Raw genomic sequence first — 13992 nt, forward strand, 5'->3', positions numbered from 1 at the left:
GCACGATATAGTTACATTTCCATTATTTCAATTTCCTTCCCTGGTTAGACGGAAATGTGACTGGAAATCTGAGGACACTTTGCGAAGTCCAGTACTTCAGTGAAAAGCATTTTCAGGGTAGACCTTGAGCAACCTTAACCACAACTTACCTGATCAAAAACCTGCAACTAAAGCTTTGCACAAAGAGCTGGATGGAGCTAAAGGTAAAGCATATAACATTCATTTCATCACCCAATAAAAGCAATTTCTAGCCAGCCGTATCATTAGTCCAATTTCAAATGCAAACCTTGATGCTCAACAAATAAGAATAATTCTTATTTCAAGGGCTGTTTTCTCACCTCCTGCCAATGTGCGATTAGTCAGCATGACATTGATTGGAAGAACTGAAAGTGCCAGAGATTTGGGAAGGGAATGGATGACAATTTTATCGTAATTGAAGACTAATTCTACTTATCTAGCAAATAATCACTACATGTTCAATGTTTCATTAAAAAAAAAAAAAGGGAATGGACAAAACCCCCTTCATTTTTCTTATCATAAAAGCTGATGAAAACCTGATAAAAATATACATATGTATCTCCTTCTAGCTACTTTATACAGTCCTCTCTTCCTCAGGCTCCTAATTCCCGCCTACAGGTTACATAGCAGAATATATACTCACTGCTCTGGGCTGAGTTCTGCTGGGCACAGGGTACCTAAAAAGCAGGTGTTGCAATACCGGCACCTGTTCCGTGAAATGTGCTGTTCCATTTATTATAAATTCACTTATCTCAGGGACTGTACATATTACCCAGGGCAGATATGAGTTTAAAAAAAACCTGTATGTGGCTTTCTTTTCAAAAGGCAGGCATAACCTACTTTCTCTCATTACTTTGTACTTTTGAAGGTAAATAACCTCGGCTAGAAAATCTCTCTGAGAGCACATTGCTTGGCTTAGTTTCATTGGCTAGCCAGGCTTGCTAAAGAACATGTTTTAATAGTCTACCATCTGCAATCTTCCCATTATAGTCTCTTTTCCAGGATGTGTGATATGTGATAACTTTGTTAAATGCATATAGGAGTAATCTACCATGCAACACTATTTCAGAGTGACACACGCTGGAATTCAAATTATGCCATTCCTTTCTAGAAAGCAAATGACCATAACTCCAAGGAGGAAAGCCATTCTGAGAGTTATGATGTATTAAGATGTATTTGAACCTAAGTTTAAGTCCTTAAATTAAAACCAAATTAATTTGGTAACATCAGGGGCACTCAGAGGAAGGAGATGAAGCAAAAAGAAACAAAAATTTCCATGCACTTGGAACTTCCCTAACAAATCTTGCTCACTGTTGCAAGGGACTAAGAGCTCAGTGTTTCAATTCTCTTCTTCCTCCCATAGCTACTAAGAATGGGGATGTCCATTAATACGTAGAATCATAGAATAGTTTGGGTTGGAAGGGACCTTTAAAGATCATGTAGTTCCAAACCCCCTGCTGTGAGCAGGGATCTTTCACTAGATCAGGTTGCTCAAAGCTCCACCCAGCCTGACCTTGAATACTTCCAGTGACGGGCATCACTCGCCTGTTCCAGTGCCTCACCGCTCCCATCATAAAGAATTTCTTCTTTTGCATTTTCAGTGTCATTGTCATTTCTTCAGTATCTTGGTTTTTAGAAGTCATGGGACTTGACAATTCTCCCCAGAAGTGCACCTGAGCACTTTATTAACAATATGTAACATGCTTTTTACTGTTCTGTGAATTAGAGAAGCAGAATGGGGAAATTCTACATTCCTCCTCAAAGTCATTCAGGATACATCTAGGAAAGGAGATATATCACTTCTCCTCTCCTCTTCCCCCTAGGAGGATTGCTTTGCTTTGCTTGTGCTCTGAGCTCCCAAGTCTAGAGGTAAACTGCAGAGGTGTGGCACAAAGTCTAAGACCTAGCCCTATTAAGCCCCCACACCCGCATTTATTCACTCACACCACTGTTGTCATGTGGCTATTGGTGGGCTCGAAAATAGAATTAATAACAAATACTAAGCAGACCAGCTTTAGTGTAGAAATAAAATCACCATTCTGATAAATGGAAACTAAACGGGTTTGTACCTACTGAGGTCTTACTGTTCTCAAACTTATTACTCAATTCAGTGACAAAGATCTTTTAGCCTCCTGCAACATCAGGTCAATTTATTCACCAAAATAGTTTTGTATGTATTTTTAAAGGTTAATGTTCTCTTTTGAAATACATATGTTAATGTGGCCTAGCACATGTTTCTCTGTTCTTCTACTTCTAAAACTTCAACCATGACTTTCACTGAAACATGACAATATTCTACCATCGCTAAAATCTAGATGAATAAGCTAGAGGTATTTGGCAACCATTACCAAATGATGAAACAAGTCAGCTCATTGTATTACACAGGAAGGAAAGCAGATTTAATTAAAATGTCATTCCTTGGATATGTGCAAAGGTTTCTTATCACCCATAAACCAAAAGGTATTCCTGTATCCTGGAACTTTGCCTCTATGGGAAAAGCATCTTAATTTGGGGTACCCAAACCTTCCTTACAGTTCTATTCATATTCAAACCTCTACCCTCAGCCTTATGGACTTTTTAAAACCTCAGTTTAGCCAGTAGTTAGTTTTAACTCTTCTTCTAACAGATCAATAACTATCTTTTCCTCTCTGGAGAGGTGTTTTATGCACCTCTCAAGAATGAGTCATTTCCTGTACAGACAAGAAACAAGACCCTGTTAACACTTTATCTGTTCTTAATTTCTCTATGTAAGATAAGTGTTAATCTGAGAAAACTTTTATTTTGTTCTGAAAGAGATGTTCAAATCTCAGGTGAAGGAATTTTGGGATGCTGAAAGTACATTGCTATGTAAACATAGAGGTTAGTAGCCATAACTGTACAACCACATAAAAGGGATTCTTGTATGATGTTAAACATCAGTCTAATTAGATACAGTAGCAACAAGATACTTTGCATAAGTAAGGCAGACCTTACTCTTAGTTCGAGTGCCATAATACTGAGTTTAAATTTCCTGTTTAAAATCAGTCAGAATAGGTATTTGAAAACTGATACAACTAATATAATTGCATTAGTCTTCTTATTGTTTAATGGGAAAAAGATGTTTTGTCAGAGGTGCACATCTGAAGAGACTTTCTGTCCAAAAGCTCTGAGGTAAGGTGCCAAATTACTCCTAGGTACAAATTATTCAAGCCAGGCAGGAATCAAACTTGCAATCTTTTAATCAGTAGTCAGACACTTTATTCATTGCATGGCTGGCAGAAGCATCCACCTCCTTGGCATTTGCTCCTGGTTAATGTAGCCATCTCCTGCTCTCATGATGTTTCTGAGAAACCAGTCCTATGCATTTATATTTTTTTCAATTGTTTTAAAAGGACAAACTAGAATCTTATTCAGAGCTTTTAATTCCACTGTTTGGTAGGGAAGTGCAGGGCTCACAGTTACAATGGCTGAATCTTTCTGTTTTTCAAGCCTAAGGTTGCCTGTATACTACACAAATATCATGGATTTCAGAAGTGCAGATGGAAAAAATACAAAGGTGCTAAGCTAGCATTCAGCTAGAATTCAATCCATGTCCACTAGTCCTCATTAAATAGGAATAAAAATCTCAGCTAAACTTTTAAAATTAGTTAATCCATTAACTGATGTTATAGGCTGGTCTTACAGAGAAAACAAAAGTCTTATTGCCAAACAAGTCTTCCAAAAGGTTAGACTTCATAAACATGTTATGGTCCTCTTTAGACAGCAGAGTTCAATTTAATGAAGAGCTTGTACAGTTCACGCTATTCAATAGATACCCAACAAATTTCAGCTTTGCTTGCTGCTCAATACTGTGCACCTCACTGAGCAACACTCAGCAGCAATTAAGGCTGAAGCAGCAGCCACTGAGACAGATATTTGAACTGCTATACAATCAATTGTCAGATGACATTGATGCGATGGACCAAAAGCACAGAGATATGTATAGGAAAGCTACTGTCTAGCAGTCAGCAGTGCAGAAGGTGACAGGACTTGCATGTATAAGGTAAATCACATGAAAGTAAGAGGACTCTAAAGAGTCACCCAGCTCCCTGTAGCAAAATCCTCCTACTGATTAGCTGGAGATACAATTTCTGTTCTTCTTTAGACTAAGAGTTAATTCTATCTATTCACAGCAAAAATGCCGCTTAATGTGTAGCTATTCGATCACACATGGCATGACCTGACCAAGGACCTGTCTCCTTGCATGACAGTTTCACAGAAAACAGGCTGGAGGAAAGGTTTTACAGGCAGCATAAACTGCAGCCTCTAAATGGTTTTATAATTTGGTAATTTGATAGATTACTAACATAAGTAAGCTGCACCACTCTTACATTGATACCCCTGTCAACAAAATGGATCCCTGAGATCTTCCAAGGTTTGCAAATGTCTCAGCAACACTTAAGTTATTCCTAAAGATCTAGCAATACCTAATTGAGAAGGGTTAGTTCTGTCAGCGGGCAGCTGCTAAACAAGGACAAAAACACTTAACTTCAGCAAAACAGCCCTCCCCATTTTAAAAACTTGTTTCTGAAAAAGAAAAATTCACTCCTGTGGAGTCATTATTCATTTCTGCAGTAAATTCCACAGAACTAGCTTTCAAAACTAATTTTACAGCCTATACACATGGTTCTGTTACAAATTAACTGAATTTGGTATCTAAGGCTTAACAAACAGTTATTTAAGTAGAAAGGACAACTTCATGACTTCCAGGCACTGTAGATTTTGGTAACATGCCATATAGCCTCATATTTCTCCCTCTTTATTCTGTCTTAAACTAGAATTATACAACCTCAACTAGTAACTTAACCTTGCCTTTAGAAGTAGTACCACCTACAAGTTACCTCAGTTTATTTCACACACTGCATTTATTTTTGTAATGGGTTATCTACTGTAACAGCCACTATAACATTTTTTTAAATATATATATAAAAGGAATAATTTCTGCTAGACCTTTTCTCAAATAAAAGTCCCACTAAGATGGACTTTCTCCTTGAAATCAGGTTTGGAGAATTTATTGATTATAGATTAAATCACACCTTAATTCAGGTATGGCAATGTGAATATATATTTTACACACATTAAAGTGATCTCTTTATTTCTATTTTACCTGTCTCACATTTTAAATAGATTATAAATAATTCAAAATTCCTGCAAATAAAATACAAACATAAAAAAAAAATATTCCCAAGTGTTCTCATAACCCAATTGTATCTTCTTTCATAACATTATCTTCAGTACGCAAATTAATTATATTGCATAAACTCCTTTGCAGTTTCTGAGTTGATCTCCCTCTCTTAACCACCTTGGTTATATGTCCTCCCAGAAGCACAGGTAAATCTTGCAAAAACAGGGTTCCAGATAATTAAACTGAAACCCAAGAATACTTCAGTGACAATGCAAGAATAACAAAGTTTGACTACCCTGGTGAAGTACCACAAGATGTCAGATGGGATGATCTTCTCTTAAAATCAACACTTACAATTTTCTCCAGAAATCAGATATTCAGAATTAGTCATGGATAGAACTATAACATAATCTAGGCAACAAGCAACACTTAATCATGTGTTTGAAGTGTGTGCTTAGGAAGCATTCTTCCATGAAAATAGGAAGAAAAAAATGATACAAAATAGTAGCTATATTAACTATAAACCAAGTGTTGGCAGTGGGTTATAGCACTGAATGAAAATCAACGGATTCATTTACCACCACAAAAAAAGTCCCTCACTGAGTACTTCCTTGGATTATGATATGAAATCATTTGAAATTAAGTAAACTAATCTATTTACTATAAGCTCATCCATTTATGAAACTCTGTAATTTTAGATAGACACAGCAATTTATTGTAGTCTGACATGCAATACTAATTAATAAGTCATCACAGTTCAAATGACATTTATGGTTGTACCGAGGTGGTTTGGATTAATCTACTAGGACTAGAGAAATACAGTTTTAAGTCTCTCTTCAGTGAAAGACTTGCTTCTAATAAAAGACAATAAGTATGTAGAACCTGGATGATCCCTTAATATTTTCTTCAATATTGAGTTTATAGAAAGACATCAAAATATCACAGAAGACAATACTATCCTGGCTTTCCAAATACCCTTCATTTTGCCCTTTTTGTATTTTTGAAATCCATATATTTTCTAAACTGATGCCTTTTCTCTGTTTTATACTACCTACAGACTGTACACAATACCTCTGAATCAAATGGAGGATATAGCACCATAAATGTTTAAGGATGTCAGTAAATTCAATTAATCTACTTCAGGTATCCCACTATTATTTCACAGCAAGTTATGAAATTGCATCATGAATATAGCTACAGTTGGTCAAAATACTAAAGTGTTTATAAAACTGGAAACATTTTCATCACATTTTGGGAAAAAAAAAAGAGAAATAAAACGCTCAGGGAAAAATAAATCTTCAAACTTACAACTTTCTCAGAATTAGGATATAATTGTCTTAATACCAGATAAAATTCTAGAAATAAGAAGCAAATCAGACACCTGTTTTAGTACCAAGAAAGATATTCACAAACTCTAAAACATGAAAGACTCATAGGAGCTAGTAATTACTATAGCTGTCTCATGTGACCAGCACTATAACACAGTCTGTAAAATGTGTCTCAATCTTCTTCAGCATCAGCTTTTATTTATAAGATTTCAGTGGGATCCTTCAATTGCTGAACATCGCCGGTGTTTAATTACATATACTACTGATGGCAAACTTGATAAGATTTCAATGCTTAGCTGCAAAATGTTGAGATATTTTTTATGTAGGAGGATGAAAGTCATCTTCTTTCTCAAGACTGATATACTAACACACCTGTCAACAAATAATTGTCACGAAAGGCACACGTGGCTTTCATGCTTAAATCATGTCATCCTTTACTTATCATGTACTAGATTAAACTCAAAGCCTCATCACAATAGTGAACATTAAGTTCAAACTAGCTAAAAAATTGCCACTGCCTCCTGGCTTACATCTCCCAAGGCAGCTGCTTTCTTTGGGTAGAATGAAACTCTGAAAGGATGGAGTAAGGCACATCATACATAACAGTCATCTAATCAATTATTGCAGACAACCACATCAAATAACTCTGAGCATAATAAAATCCATCCTAACACCAAATGTGCTCATGTCCCCTCTGCTCCTGTGTATGGCTGCTCCAGGACCTCATTCCATTCATAGTTCTTCTTAATTTCCACCATAAATTTATTCAGGGGCACTGTATACTCATTTTTTATTATGCCAGCATCGTTAGTCATCTTAAATAGCTCTTCCACCTCCACAGTGTTTATCCCTGAAGTTTTTATAGAAAACAATAAGGTCTTCTCTCTACCTCTGTTTTTTGGCTTGGCAAATGTCAATTTTAAACATGAAGATACTGATCCCCTTACTGCCCCTTTCTGCTGTTGTTCTGTTAGAGGGGAAGAGAAAGCAAAGTCTTTTCAACAGCTGCCTGTGACTATAGGGCTCTCTTCTAAAATCATCCCCTCTGGGAACAAACTTGACTCCTCTATGGACAGAATTAAAGATACATTTCCTTACCATATACTGTGAGAACATACATGCATGCACAAAAACTGTAATGCAGCCTTTAAGAACCATGCCATTTGCCTACGTGTCTTTGCTGCCCTAGCTTGAAAACGTCGATTATCACATTTGTATTTTGCTATGAGCTAGGCTATGCTTTCAGAAGATACTATGCAATCACAGGGAAAGTAGTTAGGATGGATATTGCCACTAGTTGTTCAGATCACTTAATCACACTTTTCTGCTTTGAGCTAAGAATGATTTATCATAATTTCCTTGACAAACTAAATGTAATACATAGTGTTTCTCATTTTAAGAAGCAGGATTTTTCTTCCAAGTATTTATCTTTGTTTGAAATGTTCCTGTTAATACTGAGTCTACAGATGAATCAACTTATATTGACAGGGATAATATATGAGTCAAAGCTGAAGCTACTGTCATTTTGAATCTTTAGAGAAATATTTTATTCTGAAATACTAATACTTTCAGGATTCTACTCCTACAGTAATTTTCCAAATTAATTGGCAGGTCATATTTTCATTTCACTGCAATCTAAACAGAAAATGGTTTTGCATTTTTGTAAATGTATTTTTTAAACCATTTCTAATAGCTTAAATCAGTATATATAATTAATTAAACCTTGAATCCAACTGGCTCCTTTCTGTAGTATAGAAATGATACTGATCTTTCTGAAGCATTGTGTTGCTGGGTAACTCTATTACAGACACATGAGAGTATTTTAAATCAGTTCTGTTTGTATGTGAAAATTAGTATTTGTTATTTATATATACTCCTTTTGGTTTCCTTGTCAATACAGTCATGCCATTTTTCTTTCCAAACTGCTTAGCTCTCTAACATATTCTTCACGTAAAAAGCACATACAGCTGAGTGCATTACACAGTCCATAGTCACATGGTACATTAAGTGCCATATTCACTGTAGTGGGTTACCTGTTCTTCATGTTAAACATTTCAGTAACTCTGGCTCCCAGTGTATGTACCAATGTTTGCAATTAATGTTCCCTTTCTCAATAATTAGTAGTATTTTCTCGGGGCTGTGATGCTTCAGGGCTTGCTAGGAATGAAAAAGTATCTCTACTACTTATTCCTTGCACAAAGGACATGTTACTGCTGTTGCTGATTATTTTGCCTAATAAAAGGCATTACCTGGCTAGCCAGTCCTTACCCATAGCATTTGCCAGCCCTTACTATCAGCCCCCAGCTTCCCCGCAATTGCCCCAGACACCGCTGCCCGTGCGCTGGTTGTGGGCTGGACACCAGTATGCTGAATTCACACCGGTGAGCAGCACAGATTTGTCAGTTTCCTCCAATCCATCACAACAGTTCAGGGGCAGAATGGTTTAATACTAAAATAGACATGAGAATTACTTGGCAGGCTTCAAAGTTAGGCTTTTGGGTATAAAACTGAAAAAGAAAAAGGGTAGTTTTATAGAAGATAAGGAATATCATTCCCATCTCCATCTGACAACAGGGCTCATTCCTACCTTCTTCAAATATACCTCAGGCAGGAATCCCTTGATATCACATAATACCTGAGAGGACTTGCTGGACTCATCTGACTCTCTAAATTACCCCTAAAGCCTGGTCGTTTTTACTTCTTTATAACCTTTTACATATATATTGGTATATACAAATACCGTTGAATGCTACAACTACATATACAAAGAATTTCTTCTGCCCAGTTCAGACCTAACCATTCAGGAGATATAGGAACTATAAAAGACCTTTGCACTCTCCTGGGAGCAATTTTTTCTATATGTCTATAGAATAATTTTCTAGTTGTTCATCCTGACAGCAAACAGCTCTTACTAAATACCTGTTGTTCATATAGTTTCTTACGTTGGTCATCTCTTTCATATTATTACTCACACAGCATACTGGAGCAACTTTTCCTACCCCTCTAGGCATGGCTCCCCAAGCTTTTACTGTGGAGCGCCTGTGATATAATACTATAGCAAAACCCATGATAAAAATCTGTACTTTGGAAGAGGGAAACCAAAGATTCAAACTTGTAGATTCTCTCTAAATTAACTCCCCATTTAGCTCTCCTGCTGGAGAACTTAACAGCTGTGTTACTACCTAGCAGTTAAGAGAGGAAGCTTTATAGAAACACATCCATGGGAACTCTTTTTGGAAAAGAAAGACATTTTTCAGAGGATCAAATCACAATCTCAGTTCAAAGCTGAACAAAAGCTAGAAAATTGGAGAAAGCCATCAGGCTTGAACAGGTAAGTGATTATTATTTCCAAAAGAACTGCTTTCAAGATGATTTTGAGATCCAGCATCTCTGTTTGCCATATTGACTGAAAGATATTACTGCAAATTAAAAAAAAAAAAAAATAATAATTACGCAATCTTATGTATCTAGCCTTTCCTATTTTTTCCATATATGATTACCAAAAGCCTTGACATACTCAAAGAATAAAATTGTGAGATATGCAAAAATCCCAAGTATTTCCTTACTTTTTACATCCCGCATATATTCAAATGGCAAAAGGACTACAGAAATCATATGTGAAATTTATGCTAGAATTCATGCAGATCTTAAAATCAATTAGAATGGTTATCTATCATAATACTTATTTTTTAAATTTTTGGGTTTGTGAGATTTTTTCAGTGGTAACCAAAGATGTGTTAGGGCTGTTACAGGTCTAATAATATTCAGATAGGAATAATATTTAGATTATTGTAGAAGTAATGTTAAACTTAAGACAAGCTAGCATAAGAGAGAACACTTAGATCTGAGACAAACATGTCACAACTTAGTGTATCTGATTCAAAGTCAGCTGGGAAGTCCATGGAAAGATTCCCATTGTCTTATAAATAGGCTTTCAGTCAGGTCAATGGATAGTATGTTATGTACTAAGACCCCTTCATGACAACTTCATTCAGTGCTACTAGTCAAAAGAACAGCTGTTGCTGGCTTGACTGATTTTTTGCCCCTGCTTTTGCTAGTTTATGTCAAAATTGTAACATATTCCCGTAGGTTTATTTGTGCATCTGTTTAGTTACATATGCCATGCATTTAATTTGAAACTTCTTATCATTAAAAAAGCATCTTTGCAGTTACTTCAAAGTGAAGAACCATCAGAAATGTTATCAGAGGATTTAAAAATAAGATTACTAGAGTTAAGGCATCACATAAAACCATACCATACCGTACCAATATTAATTCCAGAAGCCATTCAAAGACTTATTTGTGGCAATTTCAAAGGCCACAAAAAAAACCCATTAATGTACAATATCTCCCTTTCCAGAATGATTTATCTTTTTCTCACTCAGCATTATTATGTTCACTTGAAAATTTTCATATGTTTTGCAATTGTAGATATCTTCTTTTAATTAATTCACCAACAACTGATGTTCTCTTTTCACAGTAGTGAACTGGTCTAGTACTCCTTGATAAACTGCATTTATCCAAATTAAGGGGTGAAACTCTAGATAAGAAAGGTGAATTTGGGTACCAGGAAATTGCTTAGAAAGTATTTATGAATTAGAACAGATGCTTGATGTAAATACTGCATAAAGAATGGCACTACGCACCAACATTTGTTTGTATTATGTTTTGTTTTATTTGACTGACTCAGTAATAACCTAATTTCAATTTTAGGACTGCTGTTTTGATAATAAAATAGTTTCATGTATAATTTAGGCCTGACCTCAGTTTTGCCTCAGACATGTAAAGCACATTATATAAAAGAAAGGAGATCAGTTTTTAAAATACTCTTGTACTCTATATTGATAAAGTCATCTAACTTCCTAATTGATCCAGTAGCCCATTACACACTTTATATCGTTCAAGATTGATTAAGTCATAATTACATTTGATGTAGGTCTTATACCACGAAACAAATGGTTCATCACACCAAAAAATGATGATGATGCAGACTGGACAATCAATTGATCCATGCAACATTTATCTCATACTCTAAAATATGACTAAGACCATATTCCATTAGAAAACTGCACTACTTGGGCTGTTATTTTTTAACCCTTTCCTGTAATATTTGTAGATGATAATATTTACGTGATTAGTCATGCTGAATGACTTTCCTAACACTTTCCAAATATCATTGAAAAACAGCACTTGATCAGGCCACTGAATGCCTAGGCAGCTGCGTTTGGGTCTCATTTGAATACATGCTGAAACGTCAGACATCTTTACATTGCGTTTTGTGGACCTTGGGTTATGGGGTTTTTAATATTGACTGTCAAAGTGGGTAAAGTAAGAAAACAAAACCAAACAAACAAACAATTTGATTTTTTTCAGTTATTTCTCTTCTGGTTTCTTTGGCAAATTTTGCTCCTTCGAAGTCAGCATATGGGTAGTGTCAGGAACAGGATTTTGCCTTGTCTCTTGACTACTGAAATGGTACCAAAAAAAACCACAAAAGGCAGTTATACAATTGTCTCCTTTAGCTTGCTTTAATATTCCTGCATTGATTTAAGTGCTAAGAAATAAAGTTCAGCACACTAGATCTCTTTCCCCCCCTCAGAGGTTGCTCTAAGCTGGTGCAGTGCAGCCAGTGCTACATAAAGCAGCTGTAAAATGGGACTTATAAAAAGTGAACTATTAAATCACCTGTCTAACACTTTCAGCTTCGTTTCTTATTTGCATGTAGTTTAACCATAACCACAGATCCAGGCAATTATTCTGATTCCATAAGACTGCAATCCTAAGTGACTTATTTTAGGATGTTAGGTAGCTCAAGAAAAAGAAGGAAGTGGGGGAGCATGCTAAATAAGTGATTGTGAAGAGACCTGTAAGACACAATGGAATTTTCAAACAGAATAATTAACCATTGTATGTGATATTTCATATACCTGTTTTATACACCTGCTACATCTGAAGTAGTCTTTGCACACAATGATTTGTATTGTCGGTGTCTCAAAGTTTCCATTCCCTTTGAAACATTAAGATCAATGGAATGGGGCTTAAAAACACCAGCTTAGAATTGGACCCAAGAGCTTTTCAAACAGCTATTTTTCTCCAAAAAATAAACAATGCATCAAGAAACAACTTGTTATAGGATCTCATTGATTCTCAAACTGTTGGTATACTGCTTTGCTGCAGATGAGGTACTATTATTGTGTCATTTAAAGCATGGACTACTAGTCTAAATCTACTACCGTCAGTCAATAACAATAGCTGCTCTCAAAGCATGCTTTTACCTGCAGAAACCAGTTTTTTCAAGGTAAAAGTACATTGGTGCTGAATATTGGGAGCAGCTAGCACTCCTTATAGGATAGTGAAAACCTCAAGAGAGACTGTTATAGAACAGACAGGAAAAAGAAAAAGTAATAGCGGAGCTAGAGGAACTGAAATTATTTAGTCTGCATCCTGGGCCTATTTATACAGTAGTGACTCTGCTTCCTTTTTTTTGGAATATTTTTCCTGGTCAGTGTTTATACTCTATAATATACTCAGACAACTAAGCAGAAAAGGTTTGCTTTAGTTCAACTCATTTTAACTTATCGCTAGATCCATAGTTCCCAACTGGACTCCAAAATACTTCCAGAAATACTCATGGTCTGTGTTAACCAGGTCAGATGGGATAATCCTAGTTTTAGAAAAATCCTATCACTACGTGAACAAACTATTCCAAACATTCCAACATTAAAAAAAAAACAAACACAAACAAACAGGACATGTTGCTATGAATGCCTGGCTATTGCTACAACAGGGATAGGGAGAGCTACTTGCCAGGCTCCAGCTCACAATCCTCTTCCTAAATGATCTCAATAGCCCCTCACTTTCTTTGAGGACAGCACACTGGCAATTTACCCAGAAGTAAAATTTGGCTAAAAAACCAAACCAAGCCTATGAGAAAAACTCTTAGAAAGCAGCATTGTCCTATTTTCCCTTCTAGGAAAAAGCTGTTCCTCTGTGGTGTTCAAGGCACAGCCTAATACATTGTAACCTCTCATAAAGTGCCACAAATGTGGTCTTGAGTACTGGATTACTCTTTTTGGACTCAAGATTTAAGAGATGTTTGTGAACTCTGTATCATGGATCTGTATGGAGTATCTTGTCAAACTAATATCTAGTATAACTGGGACTATTTATAAGGCCCAGCCCATTGAACTATAAATTGTCTATTTCTGCACAGTCCACAAGAGGTACTTCATGGCCTTTTCCTGCCTCATTCCTGGAACTATAAACTAACCTGTTCACTTGCTTATTAGTTTTCCTTATAAAGGGTATTCTGAGATTGATATCAGATTGATATGCAAAGTAATGAGGCAAAAGTATATTTTTAGACTGATATGAAAAACTTGATCACCTGGTAAGAAACGGCATAAGGTGGAAGAGTTTTAAGAAAGTAGATGATGGAGCAAAGTTTTCAGACTATTCTAACTAGAATTTTGGTTAGCAGTTAATTGTGCTTATAGCTATGTA

This window comes from Gymnogyps californianus, chromosome 10, assembly GCF_018139145.2.
Source record: "Gymnogyps californianus isolate 813 chromosome 10, ASM1813914v2, whole genome shotgun sequence".
NCBI lineage: Eukaryota > Metazoa > Chordata > Aves > Accipitriformes > Cathartidae > Gymnogyps > Gymnogyps californianus.